Source organism: Pelodiscus sinensis, chromosome 26, assembly GCF_049634645.1.
Source record: "Pelodiscus sinensis isolate JC-2024 chromosome 26, ASM4963464v1, whole genome shotgun sequence".
In the NCBI taxonomy this organism is placed as follows: domain Eukaryota; kingdom Metazoa; phylum Chordata; order Testudines; family Trionychidae; genus Pelodiscus; species Pelodiscus sinensis.
The window spans coordinates 22040161-22062316 of record NC_134736.1 but is presented as its reverse complement, the minus strand read 5'-3'; the positions used below and the strand labels follow the sequence as shown (position 1 = coordinate 22062316).

Sequence of the window (22156 nt, the reverse complement as noted above, 5' to 3'; positions counted from 1 at the left end):
CCAACATGGCAGCAAGAAGCCTCAGGCAGATTCCCTGCTCGCCCTGCCCCCACGCACAGCTGAGAGAAGGGGCTGCTGGGCCCTTTGTGTGTCTCAGCTGCAGAGGAAAAGGCTTCATGCCTGGTCCCTGCTCCAGGCTTGTTTGTGGCCAATGGGAGCTGCCTGCTTGAAGCCCTGGCCAGTCCCCACAAGCTCTTATTCACCCAGGCGTGTGACCTGTGCCCCCTGCGCAGGGAAGGGGCTGCCTGAGAAATGTGCTTGGCTGCTGGGAGTGTCTCCCAGTCAGAGCCTGCCTCTGGCACCCCATCCCCTCCCTTCCCTCAGCCCCCTGGCCCTCCCTGTGATGGAAAAGGGCAAAGACCAGGCAGATTTCATTAATACAGACAAGGCTGATTTTTCTGACTGGGACTCAAACCCAGGCCTCAGCAGTGAAAGTGCCAAATTCTAGCCACTAGACCATCAGGGACACATAAACATAGGTCTCTCCTTAACTACCCTTGCCTTTCACAGGCCACTTTCTATTCCCTTCAGGACGAGGCTCCATTTTCCATTGTCCAGAGGGGACAAGACCAGAAACCAAACAGAACATCAGAACAGCCAGACTGGGCCATGCCAGTTGCCCAACTAGCCCAGGATCCTGTCTCACAACAGCAGCCAATTCCATTGCCCAGTGGGAATCCTCAGGACAGACAATTGTTAAGTGACCCCTCCTGTCGCCCATTCCCAGCTTCTAGAATACACCAGCTAGGGACACCTGCCCTGTCCATCCTGGTTAAATGCCATTGATTGACCTTCCCTGCATTAAATGATCCAGTTCTGTTTTGGATCAAATGTCTTGGGCTGCGCAGGCCTTGAGTCATGGCAAGAGCTGGAGGGGAATGGGGAACGGCTGCACTTTGGAATGGGAAGGGGGTGTCTGGCACCATAAAGTAGAACAGTTTCAAAGCCCTTTTCAAGGAGGGCACCATGGCTTAGATGGCCTCCACTGGCCACCCATGGAACTGCTGGCTCAGGAAAAGGCTGATTGGGGAGGAGTGTTGGGAAGAAGGAAACCACAGGTGAGAAGCACCTGATGCCCACAGACCCTGACTCTCTATGGCTACAGGAGCTGCAAAGGTTGCTCCCTCAGTCTCTCTGAGCACGGACACCCCCAGGGAATCACAAGGGCATGTGGTGCTGGCTCTCCTGTCCCAGCAATTGCAGTCAGAGCCCCGCCTTGCCAGTGCCAGTCACAGCAGCCTCTGCATTCACTCCAGGCTTGCCAGTGCCAGCAGCTTCTGCAGGGGCTCCAGGCTTGTGGTTTCCTTCCCAATACCCTTCTCAAATCAGCCTTTTCCTGAACCAGCAGTTACATGGGTGGCCAGGGGAGGCCTCTTCTGTGTCCCAGAAGGGCATAAGTAAATGTGAGCAAAGGTCACAACAAGGCACCACTGGGACTTGAACCCAGGATCTCCTGTTTATGAGGCAGGTGCTTTAGCCAGCTAAGCCATGGTGCCCTCCTCTGAAATGTCTTTAAAATGGCTCTTTATGTTTCCAGACAACACTTTTGACTCCCAAAGTGCAGCCGTTCCGCACTTCCCTCCAGCCATCGAGCCCAGGCGGTGTCTGACCCCTGGGCACAGAAAGCTACAGCTCAGTGGGCAGGGGACTTTGGCTTCCTTGCCCATGGGATGCTGTGGCAGGAAGGGCTGCTCAGCAGGGACGGGGTTCACCTGTGGAGGAAGGGAAGAGTATTTGGGTGCAGACTGGCTAACCTAGTGAGGAGGCTTTAAACTAGGTTTGATGGGGGCAGGTGCCCAAAGCCCAGAGGTAAGTGTACAACATGGACACCTGGGGGATGGGCCAGAAATGGGAGAGAGCAGGTGCTGTAACTGCAGAGATAAAGGAGGGACGCGGGACCACTGGGAAGCAAAATCTAATCTGTGTCTTAGATGCTGGTACAGACACACAGGACTATGGGTGATAAGCAGGAAGAAGTTGGTATCACAGGGACGTGGTGGGATAATACACTTTATTGGTATATTGGCACAGAAGGGTAGAGCTTGCTCGGGAAGGACTGGCAGGAAAAAGGGAGGAGGAGTTTCCTTCAACATGAAACATGCGAACACTTGGCCTGAGGCAGAGATGGACACAGGAGACTTGTCAGGAGTCTCTGGGTGAGGTTAAAGGGGTAAAACCCCAGGGTGATGTCACACTAGGCATCTATTCCAGACACCTCCCCAGGCAGAAGAGGTGCCTGAGGCTTTTTAAACAATTAACAAAATCATCCAAAGCACAGCTGGTTTCACACACACTCAGCCTCACCCACAGCTGGGAGGCAGTTTGCAAGGAGCTGAAAAGAAACAGAAGAGGGGAAACTGGAGCCTGGCAGAACCAAGTCTTGGGATTCTTCTGTGTCCAGATGTGCTAAGCAGCTGGCAGCCAAGCTCCCAAGTGCTGGTCTGTTCCCACCCTCCCCAGGCAGGTGAATTCAGCGTCACCTACAGCTGGGACGCAGTTTGCAGTGAATTGAAAAGAAACTGGCTGGTAGAACCAAGGCTCAGGATACTTCTGTGTCCAGATGTGCAAACAGCTGGCAGCCAAGTGCTGCTTTGTTCCTGCCCTCCCCAGGCAAGTGAATCCCCTCCTCTGGGTGTTACAGGCAGGACTTTGCCTGTCTGGCTTTTAGCCAGGGAACTTTTCTATGCCTGGCAAACGTGACACCCACTGCACTGCAGAAACCAGTCCACTGCCTTTTGCAAAGAGGCCCCTAGAAGCACTTAGCCCCCTTGTTGTCTCTGCCTGTAAAACAAGGAAAAAGCAAATATCTATCACTGGAGAATGTGGGTGTTGATCCCACTGCCTCTTACATGCAAAGCAAGCGCTCTACCACCTGAGCTAATTCCCCCACCTCTGACAGAAAAGGGATGCAATCTAGACACAGCCATTGTGTAGACACGGCCTTGGGGTGTCACTAAACTAGCCCCAAGACACATTCCTTGCTTGGACCAGTCACAGTCCTACCTGAGACGTGTGTGACTCAAAAGCCTCCTGTTCCCTGCCAGTTCCCAACGCTGGCTGCAGACCCAGCGATATTTGGTGCCTTGGCTGCTGTCCCTGCTGGCAGGGAGCTGTCCCGCACCTGCAGTTCATCCACCTCCCGGAGAGGCAGCAGCTCTGTGAGGGGGAGAAGCCGGGGAATTTAAACCATCACTGCCGGCCCGGGCTGGGCCAGTGCGCTGGCATCTCTCCTGTCTGGAGCATCCGTCAGGGTAAAACTGAAACCACATCAGGAGATAAGGGGTCAGGTCTCTCCTGGCAGAAGCTATAGGACTTGGGGTCCATTCACCCCTCTCTAGAAGGAGCTATAGTGTCAGGGGTCTCCCCCAGCAGGAGCCAATGGGTGCCAGGGGGGCTCACACACACACAGGGGCACACGCCCTCAATATCGGTGCCCAGGGCAAAACTCGCTCGGCTCCTGGAACGGGAACAGCGACTAGCAGTGAGGCCCCTCCCTGGCAGCACCATGTCAGACGGTTTCTTCTCGGCCTGGTGCCTCCTGAATGCTGGGAGCAGCTGCCTGGCCCGAGGGGCTGCAGTTCCCTGGAGAGAGGGGCTGGGGCCGGTGGCTGCAGGAAAACCCTTCTGCTGGGTGTGTGTGGGGGGGTCTTTGCCGGATGAACGTGCCTGAGGAAAGACGCTGGAAGCGCAATAGATACATAAAAGGGGACGAGGGACAGTTTGAGTCACACACACGGCAGGGGCGCAGCTCAGCCAGGGACCTTATCCACTCACAGAGCTTCTCCACGCCCCGAACTTCGCCAGGCAAACTGCCCCATGGGCCTCGCCCACACCCTGCTCAGGGCCTGGGGATTTTCTGTCAGTTTGCCAGAGCAAATAACTAGCCCCCCCTGATCTGGAGTCTCTGCCTCTCATGGGCCTTCTCATCCTCAGTCTCTGCTTTGTGTCCAGATAGACTCTGTTCTGCCACAGCCCCCACCCTCTGGCTGTCACTCCTGGGCCTTCTAGAGCACAACACACCCCTTCATTCTGACTTTGGATACCTGGGCTTTTAGCACTCAGATCTGCACCTAACACCAGCATTGGCTAGTGAGGGGTCTGAACAGCTTCCACAGAAAGGGAGACAGCCACTGTGGAGCAGCCTTGCCAACTCTGTCAAAGAGCAGAGAAAGGTAAGTTCTTTATGACTGAAAGGAAACGATCACCCCAGGGGGAACTTGAACCCACAATTCCTGGCTTAGAAGGGCAGTGGCCACTCCTCTCCCCCTGAACCAGACATTCACCCTTCTAAATGGCCCTTCTTCAACTTTTAGCTCCTGATTAAGCCCCTTTGAAGAAGCCAGATACACAGGAAGGGCTGATCACACCCCTCTGAAAATCAGCTTTCCATGGGTATCGGTAGCTGGCTCCGAGTCATGGGCCTTGACGTCTCGTCTCCCTCCCGAAACCAGGGAAGTGTCTCATCAGGGAGCTACACTGGTGCTCACACTGCTCTTAGGGGTCCCACAGTGGCTGGGTGGGGAATGTCCGGTTGTTACTGAAGGGGAAGGATAGAACACAGCTACATTGCCGAGAGTGCGGGAGGTCGGCCTGGTGACGCCATGGGACTGCCCTGGGGGAGCTCTGCAATGTGACCCAGGCTCCCAAGGCAGCAAGTGCAGAATCCCCTTCGATGAGCACAAGAGGTTCCAACCGGCCTGCTCTGAATCAGGCTGGACAGCCCCACTGCTGGAGTGTCAGAGCCAGACACTAGAGTTACAGGCACATCTCTTGTACCCAGAAAGGTCCTGTCACAAGCTCCCTGTCACTCCCTGCCACTCCCATCATGCAACAGGGGCAGGTCCAGCCTCTTCTGTAAAAGCTGCTCTGGAAATCAGATAACAGTGATAGTGGCAGGATTTGAACCCAGAACCTTTGAATTACTGGGCTGGCTGATTCTGAGGACCACTGTTTAGATGGCTAACATGCTTACCGTTGTGCCACAGGGCCCCAAAGTAAAGATAGAGCCTCATCTTCTCCCTCTGCTTTGCAGCAGGGTAATTCCTGGGGTAGAAGAAAGGGAAAAGCTGAACCAGAGGAACACATGCTCCCCCTCCCACACTCCGACCCCCCCATACCCAGCCCCCTGCCCAGAGTCTCAGCTGTGGTTTAAACCTGGTTCCAGAGAGAAGAGGCCAATTCAAACAGCCCCATGGCAGAGAGGGAGTCATTACATCGGTGGGTGGGGCAGGGAGCTGGGGGCAGAGCTGGGCTCTAACTCACTGAGTGCCCTTGGCCTGATAAGTGAATCTCTCCCTGACTCTATGGCCCTGTCTGTACAGCAGGGACAGCAACACTCACAGCCCCACAGGAGGGCCCCTGGCCTAGCAATGTGGCCCCCTGAGCAGCCTCTGATGTTCCCTGCTTCAGCCCCAGAACCAGCCCTGAGTGACGGGGGCAGGGAGAGCAGCTCACACATGCCAAGGGGCTGGCCAGGGGCAGGACATGAGCCTGCAAGGCAGCAGTGGGTGGGTGGAGCAGGGATCTGGGGGCAGAGCTGGGCTCTAACTCACTAGGGGTGTGTCCCATAGCTCAGAATAAGCGATGCAATTCAGTAGCTTATTTTGAGTCAATTTTGAAATAGCTTATTTTGTAATTTGGTGCTGGCTACACAGCACTTAGTTCCAAATAAATCAGTATTCCGAAACGCCCCTCGCTCCTCCTGCCATGAGGTTTGCAGGGACGTCGGAATAGCGAGCCCGTTATGGTTTGAAACAAGGGGTTTGCTCTTAAGACGTGTCAGTGTGATATGATCACCACGTTCTAAACCTCTGAGCTAGCCGGCCCACGGGTGTCAGTCTCACAAGTGGCCCTTTCAGAAAGGAGCCTTGGGCAGCCCCAGAGATGTTGTGGGCTCTGGAACAAGGTGGGTGGGGCAGGAGCAGCTTTTGCAGACAGGGGAATTAGCTCAAGTGGTAGAGTGCTTGCTTAGCATGCAAGAGGCAGTGGGATTGATGCCCACATTCTCCAACTGTGGCTGAGCTCTTATCCCTCATTTTCACTGTCAGGGGCTCAGTGGCCTCCTACCTTTTCCTACCTGCTCTCCCAAAAGAGACAGACCTGGCTCCCCTTTCTTTGCCACCAGCAATTGCCATGGTGCAAACCAGAGTGTGGAAATATCAGGCTCTCTGGTGCGATGGAAAGCATGTTGGACTTTTAAGCTGCAACAAAATACAGGACTATGTAGCACTTTAAAGACTAACAAGATGGTTTATTAGATGATGAGCTTTCCTGGGCCAGACCCAGTTCCTCAGATCAAATAGTGGAAAAAAATTGTCACAACCATATATATCAACGGATACAATTAAAAAAAATGAACACATATGAAAAGGACAAATCAAATTTCAGAACAGAATGGGGAGCTAATGATATTAGAGGTGATAATTGGGGAAGCTATGTTTGTAAAGGGTAAGATAACTAGAGTCTTTGTTAGGACCCCGCCGTAAAGTGTCGAATTTTAGCATGAATAACAGTTCAGAGGATTCCCTTGAAAGTGCAGTTTTAAAAGGCTTTTGAAGCAGGAAGCAGGTAATTAAGTCATTGAGATAATGTCCTTTCTGGTTGAAATGGCAAGAAACTGGTTTTTTTCTGTATTTTGTTTCAGCTACCCTAGACTAACATGGCTACTTTTCTATCACTATTTTAAGCTGCAGTGATTCATGTGAGCCCAGCTAGACATTGAAAGTTTGTGGGTTCAAGTCCCACGAGTGTCACTTTAGCTGCTTTCTCATTTCCAGGGCGCAGCTTTTACAGAACAGGCAATCCTTAGGGTGAAACTGGGGTGGGCTTGAGTCCAGACAGTTCCCAGCAGACCCCAGTGAGGATGGAGGGAAGGGCTGTTTCTTGCGGTTGGGGCTGGGAGTTGTTCTGAAAGGCTTCAGGTGCCATTAGATCATTTTATCCCTCCCTGTCTCCTACCAGTGCTGAGCAACGCTCAGGCTATGTCTGCCCTACACTGCTCTTCTGGGAAAAGCTACGCAAATTTCAAAACCCAATTTGTGCAGCTTTTTCTTCTGCTTATTTTTTTTAGAAGAGGCTTTTCCGACATTTGGCCTGTTACACTGGGCAAGTCACACAAGGGAGGCAGCAGGCAGAGCTGGCCCAATGCACCAGCCTCCCAGGGCAGAGGAGGCCAAGGCAGAAGCAGCTGCCTGGCCTAATTGAACTGGCTTCCCCAGGTTGGCACCCAGGGGCATTATCAGCTGACGTTACCCCCCCTCTGTCACATGAGATTTGGGCTCATCAACAGGCTGGTCAGCAGCAGCTGCAGTTACCTGGGCACCGCAATAAGAGAAGACCCTGTGTTCCTGCCTGGCTTTGAACCAGGGACCTTTTGAATGTGAGGCAAACGTGATAACCACTACACCACAGAAACACATTTCAATGGGTGGAACTTGTCTGACTGTTCTGTTCCTAGCTCTTTCTAACACCCTGCTCTGCAGGGGAGGGGATGCTCCTTGTGAACACTCCACCTCTTGTTCTCAGGGACGCGCCTAATTTCCTCACCAGCCCCTTGAGATTTGTAGCTCAAAGCTGGAGCTGCTGTGGAAGGAGGTGAAGCTACAGAAGCTGACGGGGGACAATCAGCGGGCGGAAGGTTATTTTTTCTCCCCTCTGGGCTGATGTGGCTAGAACTGAGGAGAAGAAAATCCTCTTCCCTTCTCCTCAGAAGATGGAAATTGCAGTTGGTTCTCTCTTTGGTTCTACTAAAGCTGGACCCCAGGACTAGACTTTTTCTTTCTAAAACCCTGGTGAAAAAAGAGAGCCAATTTCTCACAGGCTGAGAATGTGAGTTAAGGAATGGCACTGCCCAGAACGTGGCTTGAAACCATAACCCTGAGATTAAGCATTTCACACTCTTCCAACCCAGCTAGCCAGGCTGTGTGTGAAAAGTTTCCTACTATCCCATCACAGCATAACAGGAGCCAAGTGTTCTCCACTGCCTGACTCAAGGCTCGTTCTTGCCCCTAATGTGGGGTTCTGGTCTGTGGAGAGGTTTGAACTCAAACCCCACTCCTGACACACCCACTTCTTTCCCCACAAGGAACAGTCCCATTTCCATCTCTCCAGGGACAGGAGAAGGGCTCTGGCCTGTTCTCTACAAAACGGTCAGCCCGTTTCATGGGCACCTCTGACTCTCAGCTCTCAGGCTGGCCTCTGCTCTCCTGGCTTCTCTCCAGCTGCTTCATCTCCCAGGAATCTCTGTAAGAAATGTGTCACTTTCACCCCTGGGAGCAGCTCAGCCAGGCAAAGGGGCTGCCTGGGGCAGGACATTAGCCCTGGAGGGCAGGGGTGGGTGTGGCAGTGACATCACAAGGGCCTTTTGCAGCCCCTCAGCTTATTGGCTAAAGGAGGTTGGGAGGTGATGACCTCACAGAGAGTCCATGACAATGGCCAGGTGGGACAGGCAGCAGGGCAGGGGCCAGATCAGAGACCCCACCCCATGGCTTTGCTGCAGGGAGTCTCCTTGAGAGTTGCCCTTGAGGCCTTTTCAGAGCCTTCTTCTTTCCCACAACTAACTGACCTAGATGACAGACGTCGCTGTGGAGAAGGGAAGAGCCTCCAAGAAGAGCTCTGTTAATGCAGCAGGGGAATTAGCTCAAGTGGTAGAGCGCTTGTTTTACATGTTAGAGGCAGTGGGATCGATGCCCACATTCTCCACTCAGGAGGGCAGCTTCCAATTTTTCTTTTCACTAGCAGAGCCAGCCATGGGGCTAAGTGGCTCCCTAACTCGCCCCAGCCCCCACTTACTACTTGCTCTCCCCAAAAGCCAGCCATGTTGGGGCAGAGAGCTGCTGGACACCAGCCCTCCTGGGCCAGACAGGAGCACTGGAGACAGGTTGCAGGTGGGGCAGAATTAGCTCCATTGGAAAAGTGCTGCCTTTGCGCATGAGAGGTAGCAGGATTCACTCCCATCTTCTCCCACCGGCTCGCTGGTGCTGAGGGGCCGGCCCCTTTCCTGCTGCCCCAACTCTTATTCCCACAATGCGCTTTGTGCAGGGGCCACTGGTCTTTCTGCCAAGGTGCATGGCTGGGAGCCAGGACTCAGGACCCTTCCTAAAATATACAAATCCCCCGCCCGCCTCAGGGTCCAGGTGGGTGACTTGCCTTGCATATGTGACAGCATCAGACCCCTCCCACCCGCCTGCTCAGTGCTGAGACGAAGCCCAAGGGTAGCACCTGGCTTGCGTGTTACACAAAAGCCTCTTGTTCCCTGTCCAGTTCCCAACATTGGCTGCTGATATCAACTTTCATGGGGGTGTAGCTCAGTGGTAGAGTCTTTGACTGCAGATCAAGTGGTCCCTGGTTCAAATCCAAGTGCCCCCTTGGGAAAAATTCCTTCTAGTGTCAACATTTTCCTTTCCAGTTCCATCACACTCTGGCTTTACATTGCTTGAGGTTCTTGACATTAATAAGAATCCTTAATGCAGAGCTACTCAACTTTGGGATCCCTGGCAGCCATAATCAAAGGCATTTAACCAGGATGGACAGGGCAGTTGTCCCTAGCTGGTGAATTCCAGAAGCTGGGAATGGGTGACAGGAGGGATCACATAATAACCGTCTGTGTGAGGATTCCCTCGGGACAATGAAATTGGCTGCTGTTGTGAGACAGGATCCTGGGCTAGTTGGGCAACTGGCATGGCCCAGTCTGGCTGCTTTGATGTTCTGTTTGGTTTCTGTTCTTGTCCCCTCTGGGCAAGGGAGAAGGGACCCCTCATCCTGGGAAAGGCTAGTGCAGGTGAGCAAAGAAGCATGTGTCCTGTGTCCCTGGTGGTCTAGTGGTTAGGATACAAAACTCTTGCTGGTTTGGTCTGATTCCCACTCAGGGAAACCAGCCTGATGTTTCCCATGGCCACTGCCTAGTCATTTTTCTCACCTCATTGTCACATGTTACAGCAGCTGTGACCCAAGAGCTTACTTCAGGCTCCTTCCCACCTCTCCCTCGCTGCTAAGACAACACTTGCCATTTTCACATGGGGCAGAGCTGGTGACTCAAACTGCCCCTTCTCTCTCCTGCATGGGCAGTGCTACAGGAAGAGGAAGAGGGGCTGACAGCTGACGTGGTTCCATGCTTCCCTTCTGCTGTTTCATCTCTCAGGGCTTGTTTCTCCTTCCTTGTCCATAGCAGGCAGCTACACAAAAGCAAAACACCAAACCAGACAACCCTGGGGCAAGCACAGGGATTGAACCCACAGCATTGGCATTATTAGCATCAAGCACTAAACACCTGAGCCAGCAGGCCCACAAGTGCCCCTTTGGAAAAGACACCACAGGCAGCTGCAGGGACGTCTCTGCTGCTGTCAATGGCTCTTCTCTGACAGGGCCACTAGTGACTCACTGTGATGTGGGCTGGCTAGTCCAGCTGGTTTGAGGCTTGGTCAAGCTCATCTTGCCCTACAGGGCCACTGGCAACAGCTGCTCTCTTGTGTGCTGCTGTGGAGAAAAGCTTCCCTGACAGCTGCTGAACTAGTTTGGTGGGGACAGTGTTAAACTGAAGACTTAAAGGTCCTTTGTTTAATTCCAGGCTTAGGCAGAAACATTTGTCCCTGTGGCTGAACTGTCATCAGTTCGACTTTCTGTAGAGAACCCGTCTGTTCCCCCTAGAAGGCCCTTGTCTGCTCTGCCTCAGCCAGGTGAGGGGGAAAGAACTCTCCTTAGAGGTGGAGTGAAAGCAGCCACTTAGGGGCAGCTGCTCCAGTCCTCTGCTCTATAAGCTGAGCTATGGAGGGGCCTTTTGGGGCTGCTGTTTGGTCCAGGTGTCTCTGTCCACAAGGGCAGGAACAGAATCCTGGAATCACCTTCTGCCCAGACTCACCCTCTTGGGAACAGCTGGTTGTAGAGGTGAGGACAGAGGGTCTGTGCCCATCTGCCAGTAGCTCCTGGGGTGGGGGGCAGGGCTTTGTGTGTTGGTATCACGTGACATCACGAAAGCCCCGATGCACATGGCTTGACACCCCTCCTGGAGCAGCAGCAGGCTGGGAGGGCGGCACGCTGGGATGGAACAGGCTGTCAAGCCTCTTTGGCTCCTGCCATCTGCGGCTACATGGCACAAAATTTTGGAAAACCCTGTTCTCTGGACACGTCCCTTCTGCCTCGTAGAAAGAGCGTCCTCTTCAGTCTGGACGTAGCCACTGAAAGAAGTAGAAGGGGATTGACAGGGGATGGGGAGAGTGTTTCAGGGGTTTGTTGCTTTCGTTAGAGGTGTGGCCAAAGCACAGGCCTCGCTGTGAGCAGGATTTGAACCTGTGCAGGGAAACCCTATTGGATTTCAAGTCCAATGCCTTAACCACTCGGCCATCACAGCTGTGAGCTTAGTAGTGTTTGGGCAACAGCAAACAAAAGATCTCAGGGGGGAGGGGGCCACATAGTCGCTCCCTTGGGGGGGGGGGGCTGTTAGTCTGTAGCTGTGAAAGGTTAAAAACCAACAAATGGTCCTAGAATGAGAGAATCCTGCCTTGTGTCCGTGTTTGCTGTCCCAGAGAGCGACCCCATGGCTAAGCTGGCCCAGATACCTGCCAGGTCCGGGGGAGGTGAGGGAGGCAGCCCCCAGTGGTACCTGGCCAATGTGTCTGCTCTTCCCACCATCCCTCCTTATGTAGCTGGAGTCGGCTTCCTTCAGTTGAGCTTGGCCATATCCCCACGGCGGGAAGCCAAAGGCAGCAAGAGCAGACTTCTGGCCACTAGTCAGGTGCTCTCTGGTCTTAGTTGGACTCACTAAATCGAACACCAGAAGGTTGATGGCAGCCCGTCCTCCCCAGCTGAGTGTGGTTCTTGTTCTTCTGCACAGCCCAGCCCATGGAGACCAAGGACGTGCCAATGGGCATCTACATCACACCCTTGTTGAATTGATGGAAACAGAAACCAGACACAGAGCGGGTTTGAGCTGGTTTCAGCTGAGGGATGGGTTTGCCTGCTTTATGCGTATTGGTGCCAGAAAACATTAAGGGTTTGTATTCTTTTAAAGCAGGCACATACAACAGAAATCCAGGATGCAATAGAACTGGAGAGGTAACTGTTTCTATTGAAAGAAGATTTTTCAAGGGGGCACTTGGATTTGAACCAAGGACTACTTGATCTGCAGTCAAACACTCTACCACTGAACTACACCCCCACACAAAATAGATACCTGTAACCCGTGTTGTGCACTAGGCAGGGAACATATGCCTTCAGCCCCTGTTAGGCACTGGGCAGGGAACAAGAGGCTTTTGTGTGACACATCTCAGGTGGGATGGACCCTCACTGACCCCAGATTGTGATGGACCCTAACGAGGAATTTGTCCTGAACGCAGCAGAGCTGGGGCAGGACAGAGGTTATGTCCACACAGAAAAGTTATTTTGGAATAATGGCCATTTAGAATAACAACACCAAAGTCTGTGCAGCAATTCCGTTAATGTGAAATAATCTGAAATAACAGACGGGTTATTCCAACTTCTGCAAACCTCACTCTACGAGGAATAACGCCTGTTCCCAATTAGCTATTTCAGAATAATGCGTGTGGAGATGCTCCACTTCCGCTATTTCAAAATGGCCCCTCCCTAGGCCCATTCTAAGTTATTTCTCCCAGAGCTCTAAATCAGTAGCTTGTCTGCATTAGGGGAGCCTGACTCGGACTGTTCCGAGGTTTCCCTGCAGTGTAGACGTGCTAGTTCAAAATAAGCTATTTTGGAATCACTATTCAAGACCAGCTTATTCCAAAATCAATGTGCCGTGTAGACGTAGCCAGAGAGTCCTGAGAGATGAAGCTGTTGGTGGGAAGCCAGGAGAGCAGAAGCCAGCCTGAGACCTGAGTGTCCCAGGTCCCCACCAGCACCTGTGTATATAGGTCCCATAGTATAAGGGGCAGCAGTCAGGATGCTAAATCCTGCAATGTGAGTTCAAGTCTCTGTGGGAACTGCTTGGGCTGGTTGCTGTGAGCTCTTCGTGCTCTGTGGGTTTTACATTCCTTGTGCTGAGGTTCCCCAGGGGCAGTTTCATTCCTGTGCTGGGTGTCTGAGGCCCAATGGAGCTTGGTCCCCAGACTGATCAGACTTGTGCTCAGGTGCCTGATGCTCTGCCAGCTGTAGGGCAGGTCACCTGCTCAGCCCATGCTGGAGGCAGCCAGACAGTGTGAGCTGAACACAGGGTTTGGGTGGGGAGGAGGGTTGAATATTTGGGGAAGGGTCCCGAGTCCTGGCTCCCAGGCATGCGCCTTGGCACAAAGACCAATGGCCCTGGCAAAAAGTGCATTGTGGGAATAAGAGTTGGGGCAGCAAGAAAGGGGCCGGCCCCTCAGCACCAGGGCACAGGCAGGAGAAGATGGGAGTGAATCCTGCTACCTCTGCCATGGCTTGACCCAGGAGGGCTGGGGTCTAGCAGCTTTTCACCCTAGATTTGTGGGAGGCCAAGTAGGAAGGGGCCTCTGGAGGCTCATAGCCCCCTGGCCTGCTGTGTCTGTGGAAAGGGGGGAGAGGACACATACCTCTCACTGGGGAACAGGGCGCATGGATCCCACTCGTTCCTGCAGAAAATGGAACAGGCTGAGCATTTTGCAGAGAACAGGCCGAGCCCTTCTCCTGTCCCTGGAGAGATGGAAATGGGGCCGTTCCTTGTGGGGAAAGAAGTGGGTGTGTCGGGAGTGGGGTTCGAGTTCAAACCTCTCCACAGACCAGAACCCCACATTAGGGGCAAGAAAGAGCCTTGAGTCAGGCAGTGGAGAACACTTGGCTCCTGTTACTCTGAGATGGGATATTAGAAACTTTTCCCACACAGCCTGGCTAGCTCAGTTGGTAGAGCATGAGACTCTTAATCTCAGGGTCATGGGTTCAAGCCCCATGCTGGGCAGTGCCCTTCCTTAACTCACATTCTCAGTCTGTGAGCAATTGGCTCTCAGTTTTCACCAGGGTTTTAGAAAGCAAAAGTCTAATCCTGGGGTCCAGCTTTACTAGAACCAAAGAGAGAACCAACTGCAGTTTCCATCTTCTGAGGAGAAGGGAAGAGGATTTTCTTCTCCTCAGTTCTAGCCACATCAGCCCAGGGGGGAGAAAAAATAACCCTCCGCCTGCTGATTGTTCCCCGTCAGCTTCTGTAGCTTCACCTCCTGCCACAGCAGCTCCAGCTTTTAGCTACAAATCTCAAGGGGCTGGTGAGGAAATGAGGCACTTCCCTGAGAACAAGAGGTGGAGTGTTCACAAGGAGCATCCCCCTCCCCTGCAGAGCAGGGTGTTAGAAAGAGCCAGAAACAGAACAGTCAGACAAGTTCCATCCCCTGAAATGTGTTTCTGTGGTGTAGTGGTTATCATGTTTACCTAACATGCAAAAGGTCCCTGGTTCAAAGCCAGGCAGAAACACAGGGTCTTCTCTTATTGCGGTGCCCAGGTAACTGCAGCTGCTGCTGACCAGCCTGTTGATGAACCCAACGCTCATGTGACTGCAGCTGATAATGCCCCTGGGTGCCAACCTGGGGAAGCCAGATAAATTAGGCCAGGCAGCTGCTTGTTCCTTGGCCTCCCCTGGGAGGCTGGTGCATTGGGCCAGCTCTGCCTGCTGCCTCCCTTGTGTGACTTGCCCAGTGTAACAGGCCAAATGTCGGAAAAGCCTCTCCCCCCCTCCCCCCAGAAAAAGCAGAAGAAAAAGCTGCACAAATTGGGTTTTGAAATGTGCGTAGCTTTTCCCAGAAGAGCAGTGTAGGGCAGACATAGCCTGAGTGTTGCTCAGCACTGGTAGGAGACAGGGAGGGATAAAACGATCTAATGGCACCTGAAGCCTTTCAGAACAACGTCCAGCCCCAACCGCAAGAACCAGCCCTTCCCTCCATCCTCACTGGGGTCTGCTGGGAACTGTCTGGACTCAAGCCCACCCTAGTTTCACCCTAAGGATTGCCTGTTCTGTAAAAGCTGCGCCCTGGAAATGAGAAAGCAGCTAAAGTGACGCTTGTGGGAATTGAACCCACAAACTTTGAAAGTCTAGCTGGGCTCACATGAATCACTGCAGCTTAAAATAGTGATAGAAAAGTAGCCATGTTAGTCTAGGGTGTCTGAAACAAAATACAAAAAAAAACCAGTTTCTTGCCATTTCAACCAGAAAGGACATTATCTCAATGACTTAATTACCTGCTTCCTGCTTCAAAAGCCTTTTAAAACTGCACTTTCAAGGGAATCCTCTGAACTGTTATTCATGCTAAAATTCGACACTTTACGGCGGGGTCCTAACAAAGACTCTAGTTATCTTACCCATTACAAAGATAGCTTCCCCAATTATCACCTCTAATATCATTAGGTCACAGACATTTACCTTCCCCCCCGCATCCCCGTTCTGTTCTGAAATTTTATTTGTCCTTTTCATATGTGTTCATTTTTTTTTAGTTGTATCCTTTGATATATATGGTTGTGAAAATTTTCTTCCACTATTTGATCTGAGGAAGTGGGTCTGGCCCACGAAAACTCATCATCTAATAAACCATCTTGTTAGTCTTTAAAATGCTACATAGTCCTGTATTTTGTTGCAGCTTAAAAGTCCAACATGCTTTCCATTGCACCACAGAGCCTGATATCTCCACTCTCTGCTTTGCAGCATGGCAATTGCTGGTGGCAAAGAAAGGGGAGCCAGGTCTGTCTCTTTTGGGAGAGCAGGTAGGAAGAGGGAGGGGGCCACTGAGCCCCTGACAGTGAAAATAAGGGATAAGAGCTGAGCCACAGTTGGAGAATGTGGGCATCGATCCCACTGCCTCTTACATGCTAAGCAAGCGCTCTACCACTTGAGCTAATTCCCCTGCTGCAGTTACAGTGGTCTTCTTGGAGGCTCTTCCCTTCTCCACAGCGACGTCTGTCATCTAGGTCAGTTAGTCGTGGGAAAGGAGAAGGCTCCGAAAAGGCCTCAAGGGCAACTCTCAAGGAGACTCCCTGCAGCAAAGCCATGGGGGGGCTCTGATCTGGCCCCTGCCCTGCAGCCTGTCCCACCTGGCCACTGTCATGGACTCTCTGTGAGGTCATCACCTCCCAACCTCCTTTAGCCAATAAGCTGAGGGGTCTGCAAAAGGCCCTTGTGATGTCACTGCCACACCCACCCCTGCCCTCCAGGGCTAATGTCCTGCCCCAGGCAGCCCCTTTGCATGGCTGAGCTGCTCCCAGGGGTGAAAGTGACACATTTCTTACAGGGAGTCCTGGGAGATGAAGCAGCTGGAGGGAAGCCAGGAGAGCAGAGGCCAGCCTGAGAGCTGAGAGTCAGAGGTGCCCACTGCACTTTCACATCACAGGTCCTATGGTGTAAGGGGCAGCACTCAGGACTCTGAATCCTGCAATGTGCGTTCATATTTCAGAGTGGGACCTACTGAGACTCAGGTGGTTGTTACAAGGTTCAGGTGCTTTGGCTTCCATGCCCTGAGGTTCAACGGAGAGAGTTTTGTTCCTCTTGCTGAGTGTCTGAGGCCACTAGAGCTCCATCTCCAGACGGAGCAGGTCAGCGGGAAGGGCCTGATGCCATCACAGCTGCAGGGCAGGTCACCCACCTGACCCCTGAGCTCAGCCTGTGCTGGAGGCATCCAGACAGTGTGAGCGGGTCAGAGGGGGCATTGGGGGAAGGGTCCTGAGTCCTGGCTGCCAGCCACACACCTTGGCAGAAAGACCAAGGGCCCCTGCACAAAGTGCATTGTGGGAATAAGAGTTGGGGCAGCAGGAAAGGGGCTGGCCCCTCAGCACCAGGGCCACAGGCAGGAGAAGATGGGGGTGAATCCTGCTACCTCTGCCATGGCTTGGCCCAGGAGGGCTGGGGTCTAGCAGCTTTTCACCCCAGCTTTGTGGGAGGCCAAGTAGGAAGGGGCCTCTGGAGGCTCATAGCCCCCTGGCCTGCTGTGTCTGTGGAAAGGGGGGAAGACGACACTCACTTGTCACTGGGGAACAGGGCGCATGGATCCCACTTGTTCCTGCAGAAAATGAAACAGGCTGAGCATTTTGCAGAGAACAGGCCAGAGCCCTTCTCCTGTCCCTGGAGAGATGGAAATGGGGCCGTTACTTGTGGGGAAAGAAGTGGGTGTGTTGGGAGTGGGGATCGAGTTCAAACCTCTCCACAGACCAGAACCCCACATTAGGGGCAAGAAAGAGCCTTGAGTCAGCCAGTGGAGAACACTTGGCTCCTGTTATGCTGTGACGGGATAGTAGGAAATGCTTCACAGAGACCCTTGCTAGCTCAGTTGGTAGAGCATGAGACTCTTAATCTCAGGGTCATGGGTTCAAGCCCCATGCTGGGCAGTGCCTTTCCTTAACTCACTTTCTCAGCCTGTGAGCAATTGGCTCTCAGTTTTCATTGGGGTTTTAAAAAGAAAAAGTCTAGTCTTGGGGTTCAGCTTTAGTAGAACCAGAGAGAGAACCAACTGCAATTTCCATCTTCTGAGGAGAAGGGAAGAGGATTTTCTTCTCCTCAGTTCTAGCCACATCAGCCCAGGGAGGAGAAAAAATAACCCTCCGCCCGCTGATTGTCCCCTGCACCTTCTGGCGCAAGAGCCTCTTCCACAACAATGGTGGCTAATTAGATATGCAAATGAGGCTCACCCACTGCATTGGCCACTTGCCGCTGCTCCTACCAGCCGCCCGCCAGCCACTCCCTCCAGCCACCCCATCCATGCTGCTGTGGGTGCCAGTGTCTCACCACACTGTGAAATCAGACCAGAGATGGACACTGTCAGTAAACACTCATATCGGAAACGCTCCTCTGGATGCTGGGCCCACCAGAGCAGTGTGCCGCTGCCATCTGTCTGCTCCGTGGACGTCTTCCCATTGCAGAGCACGCGCCGAGCCAGACTGTGACTAGACAGCCTGTCTCTGGGCACCCAGGGGCTACATCTACACTGCAGGCTTCTTGCTCAAGAATTGCCGTTCTTGTGCATAAACTTGAGGAACATCTACACTGCACGCGCGTTCTTGAGCAACTAAATTTACAGCAAAATGAAGGAAAAGGGCTTCTTGGGCAAGAGTTATTCCTCTCCCCATGAGGAATAAACCCTCTTGTGCAAGAGCTCTTGCACAAGAAGGTAGTATGAATGGGCAACAGGGTTTTTTTGTGCAAGAAATCCCTATGGCTAAAATGGCCATCAGAGCTTTCCAGCACAAGAGAGTGTGCACATTCTTGCGCAAAAGCACATGGCAGTGTGGACGTGCTCTTGCACAAGACATTTTGCGCAGGAACTCTTGCACAAAACAGTTCTTGTGTAAGAAGCCTGCAGCATAGATGTAGTCAAGGATTGTTTGGGTTTGTTACGAGCACTGAGCTTTGTACAACAGCCCAGGGAACATTGTGAAAAGCCAAAACCTTCCTACCCTGGGTGTCCCTGGCCAGCCAGTGAGTGGCACAAAGGTTCCTGGCAGTGATGGCTTTGGGTAATTGGTAACAAATCCCTACAGCTCAGATGAGGTGGCCGAGTGGTTAAGGCAATGGACTGCTAATCCATTGTGCTCTGCATGCATGGGTTCGAATCCCATCCTCATCGGACGTTTTCAGCCTTTCCTCTTGCTTCTCCCAGCTCTCTCTTCAGTTCAGTGCCAGCCCCTCCCACTGCAGCCTGGGGAAAGGGGAAATCTCCACCGACACACCCCGATATGGGACCCTCAATCCCTTCTGCCCTCAAGGGGAAACCTCACAAAGGAGATTCCAGGCAGCCAGGCCATGGGGGTCTCTGAGATGCCCCAGCCCTGCAGCCTGTCCCACCTGGCTGTTGCCATGGCCCCTCTGTGAGGTCACTGCCTCCCAGCCAATGAGCTGAGGTTCTGCAAAAGTTCCTTGTGATGTCACTGCTGCCTTGCAGGCTCATGTCCGGCCCCTGGCCAGCCCCTTGGCATGTGTGAGCTGCTCCCCCTCCCCCCGTCACTCAGGGCTGGTTCTGGGGCTCACACAGGGAACATCAGAGGCTGCTCAGGGGGCCACATGCCCCCAAGGTCACCTATTAAATGTCAGGGCAAGCCAGGATCTATCCCGCCCCTTTGCTGAGCCCCTGCCCTCCCCAAACCTTTCCATGGACTCTTGGTTACTAATGGACACTCACCACTAATGACATAATCACACCTCAGCCATTTTGCTAGGGCTGCAGCTGGGGAGAAAAGTTTAATTTAAATCATTAAACGATTAAGCGTTTGAACTGTCTCATGTTAGTTGATCAAACTTCATTTTAAAGAAAGGGAAAACATTGCAGCCAGCACACAAGGTTTCAATGTTGCTTTATTTATGGCAGGGGCGGGGAACCTTTTCTGGGTCGGGAGCCACTGACCCACAGAAAAATCAGGGACCACAAAAGTGAGACACAAAGAAACTCCTCCAAAGGCCCCCAGCCCTCTGTGATGTGGCCTCCAACTAAGACACCTCACTCCTCTGGCGTTCCAGCCCCATGGCATGAGGGGAAGGGACAGGCAGGACTGAGGTTCACATTTACTTTTCTGGGGCTACAGAACTAGTGGATTTTGTGAACCTGCTTAATCTATTGGCTTTCTAATCGAAAACCTGAACCACTCAGCCGCCTCAGCTCTGATCTTAGCAGTGTCAGAGGTTCGGGGAAACTGGTAAATAATCCCAGTGCCCAGGCCTGATGGCACCTGCCCCACAGAATTCACACAGCAAACCTGGCTCCCCGAGAACAGAGGGAGTTGGGGGCTCATTGCTGGGCTGTGGGGTGAAGCATTAAACCAGCCCCCTCCTGTGGGGCTGTGAGTGTTGCTGTCCCTGCTTTACAGACAGGGCCATGGAGACAGGGAGAGATTCCCTGAACAGGCCAAGGTCACCTAGCGAGTTAGAGCCAAGATCTGCCCCCAGCTCCCTGCCCCACCCACCGACGTGCTGACTCCCTCGCTGCCAGGGGGCTATTTGCATTGGCCTCTTCTCTCTGGAACCAGGTTTAAGCCACAGCTGAGGCTCTGGGCAGGAGGCTGGGTATGGGGGGTCTGAGTGTGGGAGGGGGAGCGTGTGTTCCTCTGGTTCAGCTTTTCCCTTTATTCTAGCCCAGCAATTACCCTGCTGCAAAGCAGAGTCAAGAGATGAGGGTTGCTGTGAGCTGTGGTGCAATAGTCAGGGTCTTGGACTTTGAAACTGTAGCTATTAGTGTGAGCTAGACTAGTCATTCCAAGGTTGTGGGTTCAAATCCCACTCGAGTCACTTTCAGCTGCTCTCTGATTTCCAGAGCAGCTTTTACAGACCAGGCTGGACCTGCCCCTGTTGCATGATGAGAGTGTCAGGAAGCTTGTGATCCCAAGACCTCTGTGTGAGACTCCCCTGGGGGGGCTCACAGGAGAGAGTCCCTGGGTACCACACATGGGCCACGGAGACCTGCTCCATGGTCAGCTGTGTGCAAGAGACGTGCCTGAGACTCCTGGTGGGTGTGTGGGCCCTGCCCTGCCCTTCCTTGAAAAAGACGGGACAAACACAGGCCGGTTGACGGGGCTGTGACACTCCAGCAGCGGGGCCGTCCAGCCTTTCAGCTGGATTCAGACCAGGCCGGTCGGAGCCTCTTGCGCTCACCAAGGGGGATTCTGCACTTGCTGCCTTGGGAGCCAGGGTCACATTGCAGAGCTCCCCCAGGGCAGGGTTTGGGTCTCAGGGTTTGGGTTGGAGTCCTTGGGACAGGGAAGGGGGGTTTGGTCCCTTCCTGAGGGCAGAGAATTAACAAGAGAGAATTCCTTCCCCTGCAGCAATCTGAGTTGGCTAAAGAGTTAGTAACAGAATATTTGCCCAAGTTTAAATTGAGGAAAGAAAAGCCTCCGTGGTGTAGCCATCACTGTGTTTGTTTAACATACAGCAGCTCCTTAGTTCAAAGCCCTATAGAAACACAGGTTCTTGAGGTGTCCTCTCTGATGGGCCAGGCATGTTCTACCGTGAGCTGGGGGTCTGGGGGGTCTCAGGGCTTGGGTACCTTGTTGCCCTACTCAGTGTTGTGCAGAGGTGTCCTGGAAGCTCTGGTCGAAGGCTCTTTCACAGGCGAGTTCTTCTTGCTGGTCTCCTTCTTGGACCCCAGTTTATATAGTGAAAATTGAGTCCTGCTTAACAATATCTTAACCAATTATTTTAGTATAATTTTGCTAACCAGTCATAAGATACTATTGTGATTTACCGAACCAATCGTACTCCACCACCTTAGTTGATTTACACCTAGCAAAATTAATTATACAGCAGACAGAAACAGATCCAAACCAGACAGCGACCACACAGACAAACAATGGGAAAGGGAGGACAAGAATCATAGAATGCCCATTGCACAACCACAACTATTGATAAGCAGTTTCTTGCCAGACAAAATGGTGTTTAACTAAGTTTTCTCTACCCATCTTGAGATCTGTTTCTTATCTGGTACCAGTGGGTGCCATTAGGACAGGATCCCCTTCTCACAGCCTAGTGTGACACTATTTCAGTGTCATTTAGCTGGAATATGAGCATGTGACTCGAGGCTTTACAGCTAATTGCTGCTGCTCTTGAGTCTGGCTGCAGAAGAAGGCTTTAGTTTAGACCTACTGAATAGCGACAGGCCTTCCAATAGGGTTACAGACAAACCACATTGTTACAGATGACCTTTCCAGGCCAAAGATAGAAGGAAACCCTCAGGGGTGTTTCTAGACCAAGGTTCATTCAATTGGTTTGTTTTTTTGTAGACCTGGCCCTTCCGCACCCCTAGAGACTCTGGGACAAAGAAGACACATGAGAAGAACCCAACTTTCTTCCTTTTGCTGTGACATGGATGGCTCTAGCTCAGGTTTCACTGAAGGGGTCTGTCTGCGTGTGAAGTACCTGTGACAACCACTGTGCTTTTCTGCCCCTCATCAGCAATGCCATCTACTTGGGGGAGCAGTTGCCATGAGACTTGCAGTAGGGATAACCTGGATAAACCAGCATTTGTCAAGCACCCTTCGATAGCTCAGCTGGCAGAGCGGAGGACTGTAGCGTGTGCTTGGCAAGTGATCCTTAAGTTGCTGGTTCAACTCCAGCTCAAAGGAGTGAGTCTTTTCCCTCCAGCCTGGCCTTAGCAGAAGGCAACCAAGGTGGTTGCCTTGGGTCCTCATGTCTTCAGAGGCCTGCACTTCAATTGACAAAACAATGGTGGGGAGGAGCTGCCAATCATATTTCTTGGGCTGTGCAGGTTCTGTCCACACACAAAAGTTCTTTTGGAACAAT

At 52.6% G+C, this 22156-nt stretch overlaps 10 non-coding genes across 10 annotated transcripts; 5 read left to right on the top strand and 5 right to left on the bottom strand.

Annotated features, from left to right (window-relative positions):
* Positions 1–1422: 1422 nt before the first annotated feature.
* On the bottom strand, positions 1423–1496 carry TRNAM-CAU (transfer RNA methionine (anticodon CAU)). The gene has a single exon. It is a non-coding gene; the product is annotated as a tRNA-Met (tRNA).
* A 1318-nt stretch (positions 1497–2814) lies between these two features.
* On the bottom strand, positions 2815–2887 carry TRNAA-UGC (transfer RNA alanine (anticodon UGC)). The gene has a single exon. It is a non-coding gene; the product is annotated as a tRNA-Ala (tRNA).
* Positions 2888–9294: 6407 nt separating this feature from the next.
* Positions 9295–9366, top strand: TRNAC-GCA (transfer RNA cysteine (anticodon GCA)). Its single transcript has one exon. It is a non-coding gene; the product is annotated as a tRNA-Cys (tRNA).
* A 1896-nt stretch (positions 9367–11262) lies between these two features.
* TRNAS-UGA (transfer RNA serine (anticodon UGA)) lies at positions 11263–11344 on the bottom strand. The gene has a single exon. It is a non-coding gene; the product is annotated as a tRNA-Ser (tRNA).
* A 735-nt stretch (positions 11345–12079) lies between these two features.
* TRNAC-GCA (transfer RNA cysteine (anticodon GCA)) lies at positions 12080–12151 on the bottom strand. Its single transcript has one exon. It is a non-coding gene; the product is annotated as a tRNA-Cys (tRNA).
* Positions 12152–13788: 1637 nt separating this feature from the next.
* On the top strand, positions 13789–13861 carry TRNAK-CUU (transfer RNA lysine (anticodon CUU)). Its single transcript has one exon. It is a non-coding gene; the product is annotated as a tRNA-Lys (tRNA).
* A 433-nt stretch (positions 13862–14294) lies between these two features.
* TRNAV-AAC (transfer RNA valine (anticodon AAC)) lies at positions 14295–14367 on the top strand. Its single transcript has one exon. It is a non-coding gene; the product is annotated as a tRNA-Val (tRNA).
* Positions 14368–15715: 1348 nt separating this feature from the next.
* TRNAA-AGC (transfer RNA alanine (anticodon AGC)) lies at positions 15716–15788 on the bottom strand. The gene has a single exon. It is a non-coding gene; the product is annotated as a tRNA-Ala (tRNA).
* Positions 15789–17189: 1401 nt separating this feature from the next.
* On the top strand, positions 17190–17262 carry TRNAK-CUU (transfer RNA lysine (anticodon CUU)). The gene has a single exon. It is a non-coding gene; the product is annotated as a tRNA-Lys (tRNA).
* A 1153-nt stretch (positions 17263–18415) lies between these two features.
* TRNAS-GCU (transfer RNA serine (anticodon GCU)) lies at positions 18416–18497 on the top strand. The gene has a single exon. It is a non-coding gene; the product is annotated as a tRNA-Ser (tRNA).
* The last annotated feature ends 3659 nt before the right edge of the window (positions 18498–22156 follow it).